Source organism: Sciurus vulgaris (genome assembly GCF_902686455.1).
Source record: "Sciurus vulgaris genome assembly, chromosome: 2".
NCBI classification, from domain to species: domain Eukaryota; kingdom Metazoa; phylum Chordata; class Mammalia; order Rodentia; family Sciuridae; genus Sciurus; species Sciurus vulgaris.
In genome coordinates, this window is record NC_136462.1 from 177,266,970 (window position 1) to 177,287,280 (window position 20,311).

At 56.8% G+C, this 20,311-nt stretch overlaps 1 protein-coding gene across 8 annotated transcripts in view; it reads right to left on the reverse strand.

Moving 5' to 3' along the window:
* The window catches only part of SNPH (syntaphilin), a 46,396-nt gene that overhangs the window by 25,327 nt on the left and 758 nt on the right, over positions 1 to 20,311 (reverse strand). The window lies entirely within an intron of this gene.

Below are 20,311 nucleotides of genomic sequence, written 5' to 3' on the forward strand. Positions count from 1 at the left end.
CCTAACTTCAGGACCTTTGCACATGCTGTCCCTTCTGCCTGGAATGCTCTGCTCCCAGTCTCCTGCCTGGTGTAATCTCTTCCCACTCCAGGTCTTTGCTCCAAAGGCACCACCCCCCAGGCCTCTTCACTTAAAAAAAAAGCCCCCATTCCCCAGCCTCCCTCTCTTTCTACCCAGACTTCCTTTTTCCCCATGATGCTTAGCAACATTGAATATATTGAATATATTGTTTATTTTAGAATATAAGGAAGACAAGGATATATAAGGAAGCTATGGGTGCGTGCCCATTTTGATCTTTATTTACTCCCCAGTCCCTAGACTAGTACCCAGGACACAGAAGGCTTTCAGTACATATTTGCCAAATAAGTAGGTCTGCACACACTTGGGTGGATGTCACCACCCAAGTAAGTATGGGCTGTTGAGCAAGTCAACAGAGGGGCAGAAAACGTTTGCAGTACTTTATTTATATGATTATAGTCCTCTCTACACTCAGTGACCTCTTGAGTGGGCTTGTCTCTGCTGCTAAGTTATGAGCGGGAGGGGTTCATGCGTCTCCGGGTCCTCAGGGACTAGCAAAGACTGAACCCAGAACTCTCAGCAACTGGGTCTTCTGGGAAAGAAGCGAAGCCCCACGGAGTTTTGTTGTCATTTGCAACACTGGACGGAACCCAGGGTCTCTCACTGGCTACGTTCCCACTTCTTTCTACTTTTTGAATTTCAGGGCAGGGTCTTGCTGCATTGCGCCACCTGCCGTTGACCTTGCAACCTTCCATTCATCAGCACCCACTGGGCGCTCTCTTGCGCGCGTTCTAGGCATTCAGCCTGGCGCAGGCTGGGGAACGTCTGGAAGTCAGACTCCTTTCCTCCTGCCCCTCCGAATCGCTCCTCCACGCCAGGAAATCCAGTTAGTGTGTCAACAACTCCAAATCCTGACGGCAGCTCTCAGAGAAAGAGCAAAGCTAAACACTACGGTGCAGCCTCGTCCTCCTTGGCGTCTCCAGGGACGGATTCACCTACGTGCTAAAATTTCGTTTGAAATCCCCAAATCAATACTCGCAAGGCCCTCGCAGACAGGCACAGAGTGAGGAAAGATTTGAGTTGCATGCAGTTCCCAGGGAGGTCAAGCGAGGTGACCGTTTCTGCTCTCTTCCTGCACATGAGCGTCCTTCCCGAGGTCCATATTTTTGTTGGTGGTTTCGTGTTTAAAACAGGCCCAAGCGTGGGGCTGCAGTGCTCCCTGGTGTTTCTGTGTCTAAAAAGACTGGGATCTCGCAGAGGAAATGCCTGGCCCGGGCAAGCCTTGCTCAGGCTGTCGCTGGGTTGCTGCTGGCGTTCAGGCGCGGGAAGTGCGTGGAGCGATTAGGTGCATTCGGACCATGCACGCGGCCCGCGGAGACTCACAGGATCCAGACCCCGTGTTTCCCCTCTGAGCTCAATAACTCAGCGCCAGCCGACTTGAGAGAATAAACCCAGCTTGGAGCTTCCCTCCAAGCCACGCGGTACGCAGTGACTACAATGCAGAAGGTCAGGTGATGGCCGGGCCGGTGGTGCAGGCCTGTCATCCCAACAGCTCTGGAGGCTGAGGCAGGAGGATCGCGAGTTCAAAGCCAGCCTCAGCAACTTAGTGAGGCCCTAAGCAGTTTAGCGAGACCCCGTCTCTCAATAAAATATAAAAAATGGCTGGGGATGTGGCTCAGTGGTTAAGGGTCCCTGGGTTCAATCCCAGGTGTGGGGGAAAAAAAAACCAAACTAAGACAAACAAAAAACAAAAAGAAGTTCAGGTGACAGTCACACTCCTGCTCTGCCTGCATTGCTCTCAAGGCTGATTTCCTTAAAAGCACGGGAGGTTAATTGCTGTCGTGACGTGGGGTTTGCAGCCCACGACAAGCCCTGGGTACATGGGGCATGTCCTGGCAGGCAGCAGGAAGCCTTTGGAGACCACGCCTGTGGCAGGAGCGAGCACAGCCGCAGGGCCGGTTCTGGGCTGCGCCACCCCTCATCCTGCTCAGCAGTCCGGCCGCCGGCTCTCCAGGCCTGGACCTTGGTCCACTCTGCCCTGGCTGCACAGGGCAGGCCAGGAGCCCGAGCATCAGGGTCAGAGCTGCTCAGAGGCAGGCCACCAAGTGACCCCAAATCTGCGACCCAGGGGCCACACCAAGTCTGCAGAGCACTTCCTTTAAATCCAGATTTTTTTTTTTTTTATTTTTGGAGGGAGGAGAGTACTGGGGGTTGAACCCAGGGGCACTTCACCCCAATCCTTTTTTTATTTTGAAACAGGGTCTTGCTAAATTGTGGAGGCTGGCCTCCAACTTGCAATCCTCCTGCCTTGGACTTTCCAGTTGCTGGGATCACAGGCAGGCACCACTGCGTCCAGCTCAGATTTTTTTAAATCCAGATTTCTGGTTTGTCTTGAACCAAGGATCTTGCAGCTCTGTGTCCACATTTCTGCATGGCAGTGACTGTTCGGGGCTCAGAAGTGGCTCCCTTTTGGCAGTATTCTTACCAGAGATCTTGTTCTTTGACCTGGTCTGCTTTGTCTGTTAGCTGCCTGGCCCTGGAGTTTGGGATCGGATGGGGGATCCGAGGTGGGGGTAGGGTGAGGTGGCACCTGCCCAAGGTGCCGAGTCAGTGGGTGGCAGAGCTGGGGCTCAACCCTGGCCTTTCCAGGGCACTGCAATGCACAGGGAGCCGGGAGCCCAGCTCTGAGATAGTGCTCTTTGGCTCAGCTCCCAGCTGTGTGGAGAATGGGGCTTGGGCTACAGGGAAGTCCCGGCAGGAAGAGGCTGCCGGGCTGGAGAGGCAAGCAGAGCACCGGCCCTGGCTAGTCAGCAAAGCGCTCTCTCCTTCCAGCTGCTGGCGAACACAGCTTCCTGCTCTATAAAATCCACTGGGAGCAGGGCTCGGCCGCCCTCCCCCGGCCCTGTTGACACAGGGCCCTCGAGTGTCCCTTTCACCTGCCCTTTCCCCGGAGTAGCCAGAGCTTCACAGTCACAGGGATCAGGTGTGCAGCAAGGAGCAGGGGCTCCAGCCAGGTGTGGTGGCGCACGGCTGTCATCCCAGCAGCTTGGGAGGCTGGGGCAGGAGGATCGAGAGTTCAAAGCCAGCCTCAGCAACTTAGCAAGGCCCTAAGCCACTCAGTGAGACTCTATCTCCAAATAAAATAAAAGCGGAGCTCTGTCCTGGGGCAGCCAGGAGCTGGGACGCCGTCTTAGCAGAGGACTACCCCGGAGCGCCGGCTTCATCTGCCAATCAAGGTTCAGCTGTGAAGATCACGCGGGAGCCTGGGCCACGGTGGAGGGCAGCACCTTCCCGGGCTCTGCGGACCAGTGACTCCCCCAAGGAGGGCGCAGACTGAGAGACCCCTGAGCTCGGCCCGGGTGGATTTTACATTTTCAACACAGTGATTAAAATCGCACTCACCCTTTAGAAACCTTCTAGTTTTGCAACTCAAAGATAAATCACTGACTAGTTTGATTGTTATACTCTTTGTTCCTTTGCCTGAGAGCAGAGTTTTTTGGCATGGGGTGGGGGGTGCACTGCTATTTTTATACCATTCTGACCATGGTGTGTGTGTGTGTGTGTGTGTGTGTGTGTGTGTGTGAGAGAGAGAGAGAGAGAGAGAGATTTTGTAACTTTTAAAATTTTTAGCATGGTGTAAGAATTGTCCATATGGAATATTCTTTATAGAAAGTGTTTTACAGGCTACATAATATTCCACTTCATTGGTCCATCATAGTTACTGTAACTCTTCTCCTCTGCTGAACATATAGACTTTATTACTGTTTAAAAATAAGGCAAAAATAGATATTGTTATGCACACTTACTGTTCTGTATTTAGGAATTTCTCCTTAGGTTGGATCCCTCCTGTTAGGGCTGGGGCTGTGGCTCAGCGGTAGAGCACTCACCTAGCATGTGTGAGGCACTGGGTTCCATCCTCAGCACCACATATAAATAAAGAAAGGTATTGTGTCAATATACAACTAAATATATATATATATATATATATATATATTATATATATATATATATATAGTCTGAATGCATTGCTGAAGGTCTGGGTGGCTTCAGATTCCCCTATTCATGCCGTCCACACAGTAGCTGGGTTTCTACTTAACAAAACCATTGGCACTTGGCCAAAGCTCAGACCCAACAGTCATCCAAGACCAGGCACAGGGGTACAGGCTTGTTATCCCAGCCACTCGGGAGGCTGAGGCAGGAGGATAGTAAGTTTAAGGCCAGCCTCAACAACTTAGCAAGACCCGGCCTCAAAATAAGAAATAAAACAGACTGGGGCTATAGCTCAGTAGTAAAACACCCCAGGGTTCAATCCCCAGCACCGTTAAAGGAAAGAATAAAGAAAAGAGAAGAGGGGAAAAGAAAAGGAAAGAAAAAGAAAAAAGAGCCATCCGGGATGGTCCTGCTCCCTCTCTCTCCCTCTCCCTCTCTCTCCCCTTGTGGCCTTCACCCCCATGGGGCAAGGGGGAACTGAGCTCTGGAGTGTCCACGTCTCAGCCAACACTGACCGAGCGTGTGCAGAGGCCATCGGGGCCTGGCTCCGGCAGGGGCTGGGCGCAGGCGGGAGCGAGCCTCTGCAGGATTCTAGAGGATGACCGCCCAGCCCTCCTGGCACTCAGAGCAGCCTATGGAGGAACCCGGCGGACAGCGCAGAGGGGTCGGAAGCTCCTGGAGCGCGAGAAGGGGCTGGCTCCAGCACCGCTGGGGTCAGGGTGCAGGAAGTAGAGAGGAGGGTCGGGCCAGGACAGGGAGGGTGTGCCTTTTGAGCCTACAGAAAAGTCTTGAGCAGGTTTAAGGTCAAGGTCAAATTTAAGGCTCAAGGTCAGATTTATATTATAAAGGAGGATCCTGTGCTAATGGTGCCAAGAACGGACAGGGAAAGGGGAGGAGAGGTACTGGGAGGCCAGGTGAGGGATACTGAGGCTTTAAGGGGGCTGCAGAAGCTACAGTCGGGGAGATGAGAGAGGAGAGGAGGGAGGGGAGAGGAGAGGGGAGAGGAGAGGAGAGGAAGGAGAGGAGAGGAGACGAGAGGAGAGGAGGGGAGAGGAGAGGAGACGAGAGGAGAGGAGAGGAGACGAAGGAGAGGAGAGGAGATGAGAGGAGACGAGAGGAGAGAGGAGAGGAGAGGAGGAGAGGAGAGAGAGGAGAGGAGAGGAGAGGAGAGGAGAGGGGAGGGGAGAGGAGAGGAGGGGAGGGGAGGGGAGGGGAGAGGAGAGGAGAGGAGAGGAGAGGGGAGGGGAGGGGAGGGGAGGGGAGGGGAGGGGAGAGGAGAGGAGAGGAGAGGAGAGGAGAGGAGAGGAGAGGGGAGGGGAGAGGAGAGGAGAGGAGAGGGGAGGGGAGAAGAGAGGGGAGAGGGGAGAGGAGAGGAGAGGAGAGGAGAGGAGAGGGGAGAGGAGAGGAGAGGAGAGAGAGGAGAGGAGAGGAGAGGGGAGGGGAGAGGAGAGGAGAGCAGAGAGAGGAGAGGAGAGGAGAGGAGAGGAGAGGAGAGGAGAGGAGAGGAGAGAGAGGGGAGGGGAGAAGAGAGGGGAGAGGGGAGAGGAGAGGAGAGGAGAGGAGAGGAGAGGGGAGGAGAGGAGAGGAGAGGGGAGAGGAGAGGAGAGGAGAGGAGAGGGGAGAGGAGAGGAGAGGAGAGGGGAGGAGAGGGGAGGGGAGAGGAGAGGAGAGCAGAGAGAGGAGAGGAGAGGAGAGGAGAGGAGAGGAGAGAGAGGGGAGGGGAGAAGAGAGGAGAGGAGGGGAGAGGAGAGGAGATGGGAACAGAGGAGAGGAGAGGGGAGGAGAGGAGAGGGGAGGGGAGAGGAGAGGAGAGGAGAGGAGAGGGGAGGGGAGAGGAGAGGGGAGGGGAGGGGAGGGGAGGGGAGGGGAGGGGAGAGGAGAGGAGAGGAGAGGAGAGGAGAGGAGAGGAGAGGAGAGGAGAGAGAGGGGAGGGGAGAAGAGAGGGGAGAGGGGAGAGGAGAGGAGAGGAGAGGAGAGGAGAGGGAAGGAGAGGAGAGGGGAGGAGAGGAGAGGAGAGGAGAGGGGAGGTGGGGAGAGGGGGGGAGAGGAGAGGGGAGGAGGGGAGGGGAGGGGAGGGGAGAGGAGAGGAGAGGAGAGGAGAGGAGAGGAGAGGAGAGAGAGGAGAGGAGAGGAGAGGGGAGGAGAGGAGAGGAGAGGGGAGAGGAGAGGAGAGGAGAGGAGAGGGGAGAGGAGAGGAGAGGAGAGGGGAGGAGAGGAGAGGAGAGGGGAGAGGAGAGGAGAGGAGAGGAGAGGAGAGGAGAGAGAGGAGAGGAGAGGAGAGGAGAGGGGAGGGGAGAGGAGAGGAGAGCAGAGAGAGGAGAGGAGAGGAGAGGAGAGGAGAGGAGAGAGAGGGGAGGGGAGAAGAGAGGGGAGAGGGGAGAGGAGAGGAGAGGGGAGGAGAGGAGAGGGGAGGAGAGGAGAGGAGAGGGGAGGGGAGAGGAGAGGGGAGGGGAGGGGAGGGGAGGGGAGGGGAGGGGAGGGGAGGGGAGGGGAGGGGAGGGGAGGGGAGGGGAGAGGAGAGGAGAGGAGAGGAGAGGAAAGGAGAGGAGAGGAGAGAGAGGGGAGGGGAGAAGAGAGGGGAGAGGGGAGAGGAGAGGAGAGGAGAGGAGAGGAGAGGAGAGGAGAGGGGAGGAGAGGAGAGGAGAGGGGAGAGAGGAGAGGAGAGGAGAGGGGAGGAGAGGAGAGGAGAGGGGAGAGGAGAGGAGAGGAGAGGAGAGGGGAGAGGAGAGGAGAGGAGAGGGGAGGAGAGGAGAGGAGAGGGGAGAGGAGAGGAGAGGAGAGGAGAGGAGAGGAGAGAGAGGAGAGGAGAGGAGAGGGGAGGGGAGAGGAGAGGAGAGCAGAGAGAGGAGAGGAGAGGAGAGGAGAGGAGAGGAGAGAGAGGGGAGGGGAGAAGAGAGGGGAGAGGGGAGAGGAGAGGAGAGGAGAGGAGAGGAGAGGGGAGGAGAGGAGAGGAGAGGGGAGAGGAGAGGAGAGGAGAGGAGAGGGGAGGGGAGAGGAGAGGAGAGGAGAGGAGAGGAAAGGAGAGGAGAGGAGAGAGAGGGGAGGGGAGAAGAGAGGGGAGAGGGGAGAGGAGAGGAGAGGGGAGGAGAGGAGAGGAGAGGGGAGAGGAGAGGAGAGGAGAGGGGAGGGGAGGGGAGGGGAGGGGAGGGGAGGGGAGGAGAGATGAGAGAGGAGACGAGACACTGGGGGAGGCCAGTGCCCGGGACCCTGAGAGGTTTGGGGTGATGAACTCTAACCACTGCTGCCCAATGGTCAGCCCTCCCTCTCCCTTAATAGCAGAACCCAGTTTTGTTCTGCTTAAAAGAGACGGACAGACAGACACCGGCTCCGTGTCCAGAGTGGCGCTGGCTGACTGGGCCTTGAGACCCTGGCCGGCCGTCTGCCCCCGGCAAGGGCTTGAGAGGCGGCCCGTGCCTCCCAGGCTTGGCGCGCCCCAGGGGCAGGAACAGGGCTGGGTTCAGGACCCGGAGGGCAGGTGGTGCCAGGCGCCAGCAGGAGGCCCACAGAGCGCCCTGCCCTCTACCCCGGGGCGCCGGGCACAGCCAGCACAGTAGTGGCAGCCGGGGGACTCAGCTGTCGTCCACGCACAGGCCGCGGGGCACAACCCTCCTGACCGCGAGCACCTGGGTCTCCCATCTATAAGGCGGAGGTGGCACCTGCGCCTCTCAGAGCTGTCGGGACAGCGTGACCTCTGTGTGACCCCCGCGCACTCCTTTGCCCAGAGTCCCGGGACACCTTCTTCACCGGGCGTCGCCCACGGAGTGCCCTCTGCCAGGAAAGCCCCCGGGGCCTCTCCCGCTCCCCGTGCAAGGTCCTGCAGGGGCCCCAGCACGCCAGCACCCCAGGGCCTCCCGTCGCTGGAGGCCACAGGCTGTTCACAGCTCCACCGGGACCACAGCCCGCCGGGTCGGGTTTGTCAGCCCACACGCCCCCGCGCACACGCTCGCGGCTGGCGGCTGAACTGCAAGGGCCCCGCACGGGGTGCCCATGGCTGCCTCCTGCTCCTACGGCCAGAGCCCGAGTTGCCCAGCACTGCTGCAGCCCTCCCGTCCTGGCAGGACAGAGCTCAGCCTGCTCCTCAGCTCCCCAGAGGCCCTTAGATCACAAGGGGGCGGCCCAGGGTGGGGACAGCCGGCTGCAGAGCTTGCTCCAGCCTCAGCCATAGCAGGCGCTGTGGTGGTCGCGTGGCAGCAGAGGCCCCGGAGGTGGGGAAGCGCCCGACTCACCCAGGGTCACAGGAATAAGGCATCGCGGGCAGCCATGGCCGCCTCCTCTCAGGTCAGACTTCTGTGTGGCTCTGGCGTTACACTTCCCTGGGACCGTCTGCAAAATGAGGCTCTTGAGACCTGTGAACCCTAAGTGCCTCCAGGCGCAGGCCTTCCAGGACTCTGGCCGGCAGGAGGGACTGAATTCAGAAGCAGGGTCTCTCAGGAAGCCAGACTCTCCCTTAGACCCTCTCTCTGTTTCTCAAATTTATTTTTTGTAGTACTGGGGATTGAACCCACATGTGGGCGACACCCCAGCCCTTTTTTGATTTTTTATTTTGAGACAGGGTCTCACTAAGTTGCCCAGCCTGACCTTGAATGTGTGATCCTCCTGCCTCGGCCTCCCCAGAGGCTGGGATTACAGGTGTGGGCCATTGTGAGCCAATCTCTCAGATTCTCTCTTCAGTTTTTTTTTTTTCCACCCACACATGTCCAATGAGTACAACTCCTACAAGGCCCTCCAGGGAAAGCCAGAGAGTGGGGGAAAACAGTCGCAAAATGTTTGACCAAGAATTTGTATCCAGAGCAGAAAGGATATTCATACTACTCAGCAGTTCAATCATCTATTTTTTTTTTAATGAGCCAAAGCACCAAAGAAGATACATAGATGGCAAACAGGCATATGAAATGGTGATCAACACCATTAATCATTAGGAAAATGCAAATTAAAGCCCTGGAGAGATACCACCCATGCCTGTTGGAATGGCTAAAAATTCAAGCCTGGCTATTCCAAGTGTTGGCAAAGTTGTGGAGGAGCCTGAACCGTTGCAGCTGCTGCTGGGAACGTGGAACAGACAGACACTGTGGAAACACGTGGGCAGTTTCTTAGAAAGTTAAGTACATATTTACCCAATTATAGCCATTTTACTCCCAGTTATTTACCCACGAAAATAGAAAAATACATGTTGCTTGAAAGGTTATACACAAATAGTCATAGTACTTTTATTTATATTACCTTTAAAAAAAAAACCCTGGAAAATAACAAGTGTCTACCAACCAACGAATGGACGAACAAAGCATGGTTTATGATTTATCCATACAATGGATTGATACCAGTCAGCAATAAAAAGGAAGATACACACAAACACGACTCTCAAAATAATAATGCTAAAGCCAGGTGCAGTGGTGCACGCCTGTAATCCCAGTGACGCGGGAGGCCAAGGTGGGAGGATTGCGAGTTTGAGGCCAGTCTCAGCCACTCAATGAGAGCCTGTCTCAAAAAAAAAAAAAAAAAAAAAAAAAAAAAAGGGCTGGGGATGTGGCTCAGTGGTTAAGTGTCCCTCTAGTACCTCAAAAAAAAAAAAAATACACATACACACACACACACACTGAGTGAAAGAATCAAGAAAGGTACACGCTATGTGATTCCATTTATATAAACTAGAAAAGCAAGGTGGGGCTGGGTGGCTCAGTGGTCGAGTGCCTACCCTGCATGTTCGAGGCCCTGGGTTCAATTCCAGCACCAAAACCAAACAGAAAGGGAATAATCTTCCGTTGTTGCCTGGGAATGAGATGGGAGGGGGCTGGAGAGGGGGACGTTCCAAAGGGCCAAGAGGAACCCCTTGGGGATGGTGGCCATGTTCATCATCTAGCGGGGGTAACAGTCTCCTGGGCACACACGTACATCAAAACTCACCAACATGCATACTTTGAACAGTGCAGGACGTCAACTCCCCTTCAATAGGGCCAGGAGAGGAAGCGGGACCCACAGTGGCTTTCTCTCCTGGGAACAGCGTGGCGCCGGCTGCTGGCCGGGTGCTGTGACCAGCCTGCGCTAGAATCTTCACCCTCTGGATGGCAAGGCTGAGGAGCGCCGTGGTCGCAACTCCAGCCCGTGCAAGGACACCCTTGTAGGACACCCCGGCCTGTGTGAGCAGCCCAGAGGAGGGAGGGGAAGAAGCGGGGAAGCAGGAGTTGTCTCGGGAATCCGGCACACCATGCACTCCCACACTGAGTGTGAAACTGCCACAACAGGCTGCAGGCACCCAGCAGCCTCTAAATGGAGGAGGCCATCTGAAAGGGACGCTAAGGCTACTTGTCGTCTTTTTTTTTTTTTTTTGGTACTAAGGATTGAACCCAGAGCCACACCCCTAGCCCTTTATATATTTTGAGATAGGGTCTTGCTAAGCTGCCGAGGCCAGCCTCAAACTTTGGCTTGTGATCCTCCTGCCTGGGCCTCCTGAGTAGAGTAGCTAGGACTACAGGCATGAGCCGCTGAACCCAGCTCAGGCCACTTGTCACACACTTAGCGTCTTTCCAGAGTACTTTCCATGTGACTGGCTTGTGCTGGGCATCAGGGATGCACAGGGAAATCAAATGCCATTTGCGTCCCAGGAACTCAGTGGTAGCGGCCCTGGTGTAGCCTTCCCCAAATCAACCTACACGTTAAGCCATGGGCCCCACACACCTGGGCAGATTCCCCCCTGCAGCTATGCGAGCCCTTCTCCTGGGCCTGATGCTAATTGTCCCCTTGTCACCTCTTGGGAGGAAGTCTTGGCATGAGCTCCCAAAGCCAGCAGAATTGTCTTTTATCTGTGCTAAGTGGACCTCCGAGCTGAACCCCAGCTGATTTCTCACAGTTGACTACTGAGATCTGAGTCAAGGCTCCAGAACCATGGACATTTGGGGCAGGAAGAATCTGAAGATGTCAAAGGCCAATGTCAGTGTGACCCAGGTTCTAGAGCCTTCCTCTCTGCAGGCACCCAGGCCACCTGAACCCCCAGCGAGGAGGGAGCTCATTATCCACCACAGGGGCCCAGGATCTTGGGAAAACAGGAGGTTCTTTCTTTCTAACTCTAGAAGGAAGGGTGCTGGCATTTATTAAGCACCTACTATATACTAAACTCTGTGCAAAGGACTTTACACATATGGGGTTTCTTTTTCTTTTTCTTTCTTTCTTTCTTTCTTTCTTTTTTTTCTTTTTTGTGGTATGGTACTGGAGAATCTAAACCTGGGGTCTCTACCGCTGAACTATGTCCGCAGCACTTTTTATTTTTTCTTTTGAGACAGGGTCTCACAAAGTTGCCCAGGTTGGCCTTGAACTTGAGATCCTCCTGCCTCAGCCTCAAAAGCTCCTGGGATCACAGGTGTGCACCCACACAGCTGCCACCTACCTAGGGAAGTTCTGATCTAGTTCCTCACGTCAGCTTTGCTCCTAGGAGGCGGGGATTCGTGGGGATGCCCATTTTACCACTGAGGTAATGGACAAAGAACGTAAGTCACCTGCCTGTGGTCACAAAGCAAATCCACGGGAGAGGTGGAGAGGGGAGTCAGGGTTTGCCCACCTCTGGCCGGGCCTTCAGCTGGGAACCACTAGGGAGCAGGGCCAGGGGTCCTCCTCTCTGCCACCGGGGGGATCCTGGTCCCCTCTGCCCGGACAGCTGATCTCCAGGCTTCCAGGCTTCCTTAGGACACTGATCGCCCGCAGGTCCTAAGGAACCAGACCCCCTCTCTTAGGCAGGTAAGGTGGGGTGGGGACTCTCTTGCCTGTGACAGCACAGAGCTCAGCATGGGGACTAAGGGCCTGGGCTCCCTGGAGGTGCTGGGGACCCCTGGAAGAGGACCCCTGGAAGGTGGCCTGTGAGCTGGACCCTGGGATGGATCAGAATATGCCAGGGAGCAGGTGCCGCAGAAAACAGCCCAGGGAGCGGGAACCTAGCAGGAAAGCGAGAGCGGGGCAGACGGACGCCTGCAGGCTGCTGATGCGGGAGGAAAGCATCCACGGTCACCTCGGGACTTGGCTGAAGCCATAAAGCATCAAGATGTCCCTGGGCCGGGATTAGCGACCTTGCCCTCAGGAGCCCAGCTAAGAGCAAAGCAGGGAGAACCAGGGGGCCCGGCCTCCTCCCTGGAGGAACGAGGGTGAGAGGAGCGCGAGGGGCAGAGGGGACCCTGCTCGGCCTCCAGGGGCAGCTGGGGCAGAAGGTCACACGTCCATGTGCCGCGCAGAGTGCGGGACTGAGGGGGGGGACGCCCCCAAGGAAGCAGCACGGGGGGGCCCCGCCCCGCGTTCCCACGGCCGCTGCCAACACAGCCCCCTCTCCTTTCAGGCAGAACAATCGATCTCTCTCTGGTGGATGAGAAAATGGCCAGAGGGGCAACACGATGTGTCCCAAGTCCCCGGCTAACAAGCGACAGGCCTGGAAACGGGCCAGGCCCGACTCTGAGGCCGGAGCTGCCCTGAGCTGCCAGCGGCTCCCAGGAGACCGGCTCCTCCCGCGGATGGAGCGAGGCTCCGCCCCTGCTCTGTGACCCAAATGTGAGGGGTGGCCTGGTCACACCGTCCTCCCGCAGGAGCGCAGAGTCCAAGGTCTGCCACTTTCCAACAGGAGGATGGAAGGAGGCCACGGACAGAGCAGAGCAGGTGGGGAGGGGGCTCTGGGAGGGACCCGGTTTCCTGTGCCTCCACGTCACCCGGTTCAACAACCAGAGGGACACGAACTGCCCTGAACGGCCCTGTTCTATCGTTGCCCAGCAGCTGTGCAACCTTGAACTAGTTACTTCCCCTCTCTGAGCCTCAGGGTCCTCATATGTAAAATGTGGATGACATATGGGCTTCCTCCTCCCCTTCCTCCTCCTCCTCCCCCTCCCCCTCCCCCTCCTCTCCTTCCTCCTCCTCCTCCTCCTCTAGCTAGTTCCCAGATCGTCCTGACCTACGCTCCTCTCCTGGGAACAGCAGTGGCATCTGCTGCTGGCCCTGTGCTAGAATCCCAGGCCCTCTGGATGGCGAGGCAGACGGGCACAAGGTCAGCCCATGGTAAGGGTTGCTCCTAGGTCATCCAGGCCTGTGTGGGTGGCCAAGAGAGAAGCCAGCTCTCAAGACACATGGGCCTGTTGCTAGGTAGCTTTTATTTGAGAACGTTCTCCCTTGGAAGGTGCCAGAATTTGCCTCCTTTGCTGGCATTCGCAAGTCCTGGTCTGGGACCTCCAAGGCATGCGGGAACCCAGCTCTCTCCTGTGACTGTGCTTCCCGTACCTACAGACGGTCCCCTTCATGATTCTGTCACTGCAGGCGGGAATCCACGTCCAGCCCACAGGGATGGAGTCCAGGCTCTGCCACTCCCCGGGGCCACAGCTCTGGGCCAGTTTCTTCTTCCTGGGAGTCCCGGTTTCCTCGTCTAGAAAAACCCCCTGCCTCACTCAGTAGCACTGTGCCTCACCTTGCAGGGGTGTCCAACAAATGCTCACGACTCGTTTGTTTAGAGGTAGCACGGCTTAGAAGAAGGGGCACGGAGATGATGCCAACAGACCAGCACCTAAGCGTATACTCTGCTGCCCAGCTGCTGTGCGACCTGGAACAAATTACTTCCCCTCTCTGAGTCTCAGGGTCCTCATCCGTAGCTGTGGCTAGCATGTGCTGCGTGGGCCTAACTGACGTTCGTTCTGTGGTGCTGGGGCTCAGAGCCGGGGCCCTACTCCGGTCTTCCCAGTTTCCCTGGCCAGCAACACTACCACCCTACAGCGAGTGGCTGACACCACACCAGGCACTGTAGCGACGGCCACGTCTGCCTAAGCCGGCACTCTGGCGGCCAGCACCTCGCACTCAGCAGTCAATGGCAACTGTGGCCCAGGTTCCTGCCAGGCGGGCACACCAGTCACCCCCTTCCCTCCTGCCAGGCCCTGGGGCAGGGACCACCCTGTGGGCCAGAGCGGGGAGAATAAGTGGATCCCGATACTCTGCGCGCCCCCACCATGGCCAGGATGGAACCGGGCCACCGCAGGTGCCGGATGAACAGATTCCCTGGACCACAAGCACGTAAGCGGTCACCTGTGGCTTTAGCCCGAGTCCCAGGAGGCCCCCAAACCACGTCGGTGGGTTCCTCACGCTAGTTAGGAGCTCCTCTGTGGTCCTTCGGAAGAATGTGAGCAGACCCCAGCGCTGCCCGTGCAGAGGCCATGCCCAGGGACGGCAGGAGACAGACAGCCTGCAGGCCGGACCCAGCAGCTACCAGCAGAAGGCAGGAACCAGCACACCTGGCCAGACACCGTCCGGCGGCCTTGGGGACAGGAGGTGTGCGCCAGGGTTCACGCCCCAGGCCCCCGCCAAGGTCCCTCTTCTGAGGCTGCCCACCAGGCCTTCAGGGAGCCCGTGGTCAGGCGGCCCAGCTCCGAGGGGGCGCAGGGAGGGGTCTGGAGGCCTCGGTTCCCGAGATTCAGTCCTGCCGGTGATCCCCAACACAAAGGGGCACAACTAAGCCTCTGAAGTCACGGGCCCAGAAGCAAACAGGCGAAAGCCACCAAACTCCTGCGCCTCGCAGACCAGGCTGCCCCACCTCCCTCCTCTGCGGACCAGTCGGTGACTTGCTGGTGCCCACATCTAAAGCCCACACCGAGGTCACCACCTCAGGGCTGTCCCAGACATGCTTTATGTTTTATTTACTTTTTAATAAGTTTTGCAGCCCTGGGGATTCAAGTCAGGGCCTGGTGTGCGCCAGGCCAGCACCGCACGCCCCAGCCGCACCCCAGCCCCACTGGTTTTAATACGTGCGTTGGAACACGCCGCCTTGGCGCCACACTTTTAAAATGAGAAGTCACAAACGAATATCTGCGTTTCTGTGTTGTCGATCAGAGTGAGGACCCGGGCCCACGTGCTCAAGGGCAAGAACGGCGGGGCGGAGCAGGGGCAGGGTAGCCACGGCCTCCTTCCAACATGCATTCCCCAGTAGGCAGCCAGCCCCCGGGGCCTTTGAAGGACACCGTGGGTGGGGTCCCTGGGGGCCTATGTGCTTTTTAGCAGAAAGACCTCCCAATGACCTCAGGACATCGACAGCATCATCTCCCCATTCCACAGGTGGTGAGGCAGAGGCTGAAGCCAAAACCCAAGCACCTGACTCCAGAGCCACACAAGGATACTTGCCTGTGGCAAAATGAGCAAAATCAGGACAGTGCACAAGCTGGCTTCTTTTGTGGTCCTGGGAACTGAACCCAGGGGCGCTCTACAACTAATCTTGTGAAAGTGCTTGAGGCTGGCCTCCAACTTGCGATCCTCCAGTCCCAGCCTCCTGAGCAACTGGGATTATAGATGTGCGCCACCCCACCGTGCCTGGGGGGGGTCATCTGTTTGTTTGTCTGTAGTGTTTAGGATGGAATGTGCGAGGCAAGTGCTCTACCCATGAGCTACACCCTCAGCCTGCAGGGAGTTTCTAGACAAGAAAAGAAAAGAAAAGAAAAAAAGCATTCAATTTTGAAGCGGTACCTTTATTTCTGATAGCATGGCCTTTTTGTCTGGGGGAGAGAGGTATTTAAATGCTCTCTCCCTATATGAGAGCAAAGTGAACTAAGTGTCATTTGAAATGTCCTTCTTTGGCACCATAAGGAGCTGGCCAACCTAGGACACGTCCCCCCAGGACCTCTGTGAGATCTAAGTCCAGGAGCCTCGCTCTCTAGTCCTATCCCCCTGTGACAGCAGACTCTGCACCTCCCGATTCAGCGCATGAAATAAAACGCACAGCAACTGCCTCCGCCAGTCTCCTTATGGTCCTATCTTCAAGCGGGGCTTTGAGGGGACCTTTCCCTGAGCCCCAGAGCCCAGCCCTTCTTGCCTCTTGTTACCTTTATCTTATTCTTCCTCAAGGGATGGCTACCTGCCTCCTGTCCATCCTTGCACCCCCAAAGTGCTTATGGAACCGGAAGAAGAGTTGCAATGGCCAGCCCTCCGTCGGAGTGGGAAGGGCCCTTACAGGTCACCAGAGGTGTGGACGGGCACAAGGCCTGGTCTCAGGTCACCCGGGGAGTCGATGGCAGAGCCAGTGTGAGGGCTCATGCCTCCTGGCTGCTCGTGCTGGACCTCTGCACCGTGCCAGGCTTCCTCCCAGACAACTCCATTTTGGTTGTCTTAGCACCTTGAGGAGAGAGGACAGTGCTGGGCATGTGACAGACACGTCATAAATATCTGTCCACTGGGGATGCAAAGCAGCCGGGGTCACACAGGCCTCCCCCTCTTCAAGGGCCTCAGCTCAGTATCACCGGCACCAAGTCTCAGCACCAGCTGCCCATCAGGTGGAGAAGTGGCCCCTCAGGCCCACAGTGGCCTAGATGCAGGAGGCGCTCCTGTGACTGGCGCAGAACCAGGATCCCATCGGCCAGAGGGGTGAGCCCAGCCCTGCTGAGTAACCGTGGGTGGGTGGCTGCTTCCGCTCTCCAGGTGTTAACGGTTTCTCCGGACACGGGGAAGGAGGGGAGACAGGACCAAGAATTCCCAAGCCTACCGGATGGCACAGGCACTAGGCAGGCTTTCCAAGAGGAATCAGAGTCCTGCTTCTAAGCCAGATGCAGTGGCCCACACCTGTAATCCCAGAGGCTCGGGAGGCTGAGGCAGGAGGATGGTGAGTTCAAAGCCAGCCTCAGCAAAAGTGAGGCCCTAAGCAACTCAGTGAGATCCTGTCTCTAAATAAAATACAAAATAGGGCTGGGATGTGACTCATGGTCAAGTGCCCCTGAGTTCAATCCCCAGTACCCGCCTCCCCCCTCCTCCCCACAAAAAAGAAGCCTGCTTCTAGAAGCCTCTAAGGACAGGGAAGATTCTGGTCCACCCAGGACAAATGAATAGTTCAACTGGAACTGTGCCACAGAGTGAGCCTGGATGGTCCCTCAGACTCTGCGGATACCTTTTCGGTTGTTGGGGACAAGAGCTAACAGGTCTCTAGAATGATCTGGAAATGTTGGGGGCAGGGAGAGCCCTATTATCATTATTATTCCCAAACTCAATTTGGTGTCTCTCCCACGCCTTCCTGGCTCACTGGGTAAGGTAGGAAAGACCCTCCCGGGCTTCTCTGCTCCCTGATCACACCCTCGCTTGTACACCTCATGGCTGAGGCTTGTTTTCATGCTGACATGTTTGGGTATCTGTCTCTCTGTTAGATGAGAACTTCCAGAAACCAGGGACTGCCTGGGACTCTCCTGCGCTCTGTGTTCTTAGCCCAGGGCCAAGTTAATAAACAAAAACAGACACTAACCAGTGCCCAGCAAGGCCAGAAGTCCCCTCCAGCCCCTCCACTGGAGTAAGGTCACGTTTAAGCCTTTTAGGGCCACTAAAGGCATCCAGCTCACTCAGGATGGGAACACCCACTCTCGGAGGGAGACTGGCTTACAAGGTTACTCGGACAATGGGAGGCCTCAGACTCGAAGCAGGCCTTGGAGGCCCAGGCCAGCGGCTTTCAGGGTCTATGACAGATATATCAGCCGGACAGCCGTGGGCGAGCCCGAGTCCCCCTACCCTGGTTCTCTCGCTGGTGAAATTTCACACAGTGCCTGCGGATTGGGAGGGTCTAAGGCGCAAACAACTGACCTGGGTAGGACGGAGCCCAGCAAACAGGGAACACTCGAAAGTGTGTCTGTCCTGGCTGTCGCTCGGACCCAGCCACCTTCCCTGGTAGAGGGGCACCCCCGCCCCCCTCAGCAAAGCCCAGCTCGTGCTGAAAACTCTCCAGCCGTGACTCACATGCCCTTCGGCTGGAGCCAGCAAGCCCTCTGCTGCCAGCACGGTGGAGAAACACCTGATCTCTCATAGCAATCCTCGCTGCCCTCCTGTCCCCCACGAGCGTTCCAGGGCACCGTAACTGGCCACAGCAAGGTTGGGACGGGAGAGCGAGTCAGACAGGCCTCGAGTCAGGTGAACAAGGCCACCTCCTCCAGCTGGGCAGCATGGGCACGTCACTTAGTCTAAACCTCGGTTTCCTCATCTTTCCAATAGGCCTAGGTAGGTGGGAGGCTCTCCTGAGGCAGGTGTTGGTCTCGGGTTCTACACATAATATCAGGAGGAATAAATAGTTGTTCACATTTATTTTTTAAAGTTCACTTGAAATAATGTCACAACCTAAGGGAGCTTTGGCCGTGTAGCCCAGTCCCCAGACCTTGAGAGGGGGGCTGGTTGACCCAAGGTCACATGATGAGGTGGTGGCTGAATGGGACCCAAGGAGGTCTCCGGACCCCCTGCTACTGTCTTGATCCTCGGGCTTGGCTCCCTCCCGCCACACAGCGAGGGCTGGCGTCACTCTTGCCAGCCCCTCCCTTCACCGTCACGCCTCACACTGGCCAGCACCATCTGAACCCCTCCCGGCCAACACTGCCACCTCCCAGGCACATCTGCCTCTTCGGCCCACGTCAGGAGCCCTAGAAGAACAGGTCAAATATCTGTTAGCCGCTGGCAATGGCACTGAGGACAGTATTAGTAATAATCCTAATAATGACAGTGTCCTACACTTGAAAGTCCTCTTTCCTATGCCACCCACACACTGCAGGATGGAGCCAACCTCGCTGGTACAGGAACACATTCCTCAAATTTATTCAGTCCAACACTTACTGAGCACCTACTTGTGCTCAATAGCCCAGAGACTGGAGACACAGGACAACCAGATGGGGCCACCGCTAGCAGGAGCCCACAGTGGAACAGGGATTTAGGGCGCGGCGGGCAGGGGGCACAATGATTCCCTTTAGCCTAAATGGTGCAGTGGCAGAATCCCCTGTCACCCCCCGTGGGGAATCCCCCCTTTACCACCCTGTCCAAAGACACAAAGTATCTATGCAATAAACTGGAGCAAGAAAGGCCAAGTTGGTGGCTGAAAGGACTCTGAAGGGAAGATAAAGAATAGAAAACACGGGCACCCCACACTTGACTCCCTGGTCTCAGGGAGAGACTCCAGGGAGGGCAAATGAGCAGCAGGGAATTCATCTGAAATCTGGAAGGCTTGGTCCCTGTCCCCTTACCAGCATTCAAGACCAGATGCTTCTGTTCCCTTGGAACCTCTGCCCAAAGATGCCAGGGTGTTCCAAACCCAGGACTGGTCTACACATGCTTCCGTGGGACCATCATTTGCTGGAATGATGTCACAGACTTGCAGTAGAAATGTCTGCACTGCTGCCGAGGCCCTCGGCCTGGTGGCCCAACACATGCCAGCATTCATTATCTCCTGGCAGGGACACCATCCTCAGGGATGTGGAGAAGACTGGCAGGGGAGGGGGAGGGGGGCCAGAAGACGGAAGGCAGCCCTCCTCTCTCTCCTAGTCCACCTCCCAGGTGCCAAGTAGCTGAGAACCTACTATGTGCCAGGCACGGGCACCATTCCAGGAGCTTCCGGCAGGTACCCCTCTTCCCAGATTACAGATGAGGAAGCCGAAACTTGGGGAAAGGCAGTAACAGCACAGGAATATCACACCAGGCCTGTCTGACACTTCCAGTACCAGGGAGCCAGCCGCAAGGTCAGTGTTTCACTGGAGAAGTCAGGAGCTAGGAGAGCTTAACCCTGGGAATCCCGATTATTTCACAAACCTAAATTTAAATTGCTTTCGTAGAGGTCCCGCAGGGAGAGCAGCCTGAGTGGTATACTAACACCCTGCAGACCACTGAATCCAACTCCTGCCTCTGACAGAGGAGCAGACAGACACCCACGCCTGAAGAATTTTAAGATGGCTACTTGTCGCCAACTAGCAAGTTCGGGGCCTAGAACCCCAATCTCTAGCACTTTCCTTACCCCACTCCCCCTGCAGAGACCTTCCTTTCTAGGAAGCTCCTCCAGCCCAGCCCAGCCCACACCACCAGATGGACAGAGAGGGCCTAGGGAACAGGCAGCATGTGACCAGGCCTCTCCTTGAGGCTGCAGGGCTGGGGCAGGGTATCTGGGGCTTCCCAGCGGGAAGGTGTTGCCGACGCCCCGCTCCTTGCTGGGATTGGGGGAGAAAGAAGGCATCCCACGGAAGCTCAAGGGAGACTGAGGCTCGGGTCGCCCTCTCTAGGGGCCATGGACAGTTTTCCCAGACACCGCAGAGCGCTGAGCCTTCTCAGCGGGAAAGAGGGGAAAGAAGCAGTCTTGGGCACTTGACCTTGGAGTAGGTGGGGGTTCCGTCCTTCTCCCGCCCCCAGGTCCCTTTGCTCCTCCTCCAGGAAGGAAAAAAGAAAAGCTTGCATGTTGCCACATTCCAGAAGAGGAAGGCAAATGGGAACTGGGAGCGGGCAGCTCCCCGCGGCCCCCCAGTGCCGCCCACCTTGGGCATCCCCCTGCCGCACTCGTCAATCTCACGGCTGGGGTGGGGGCGCTGAGGAA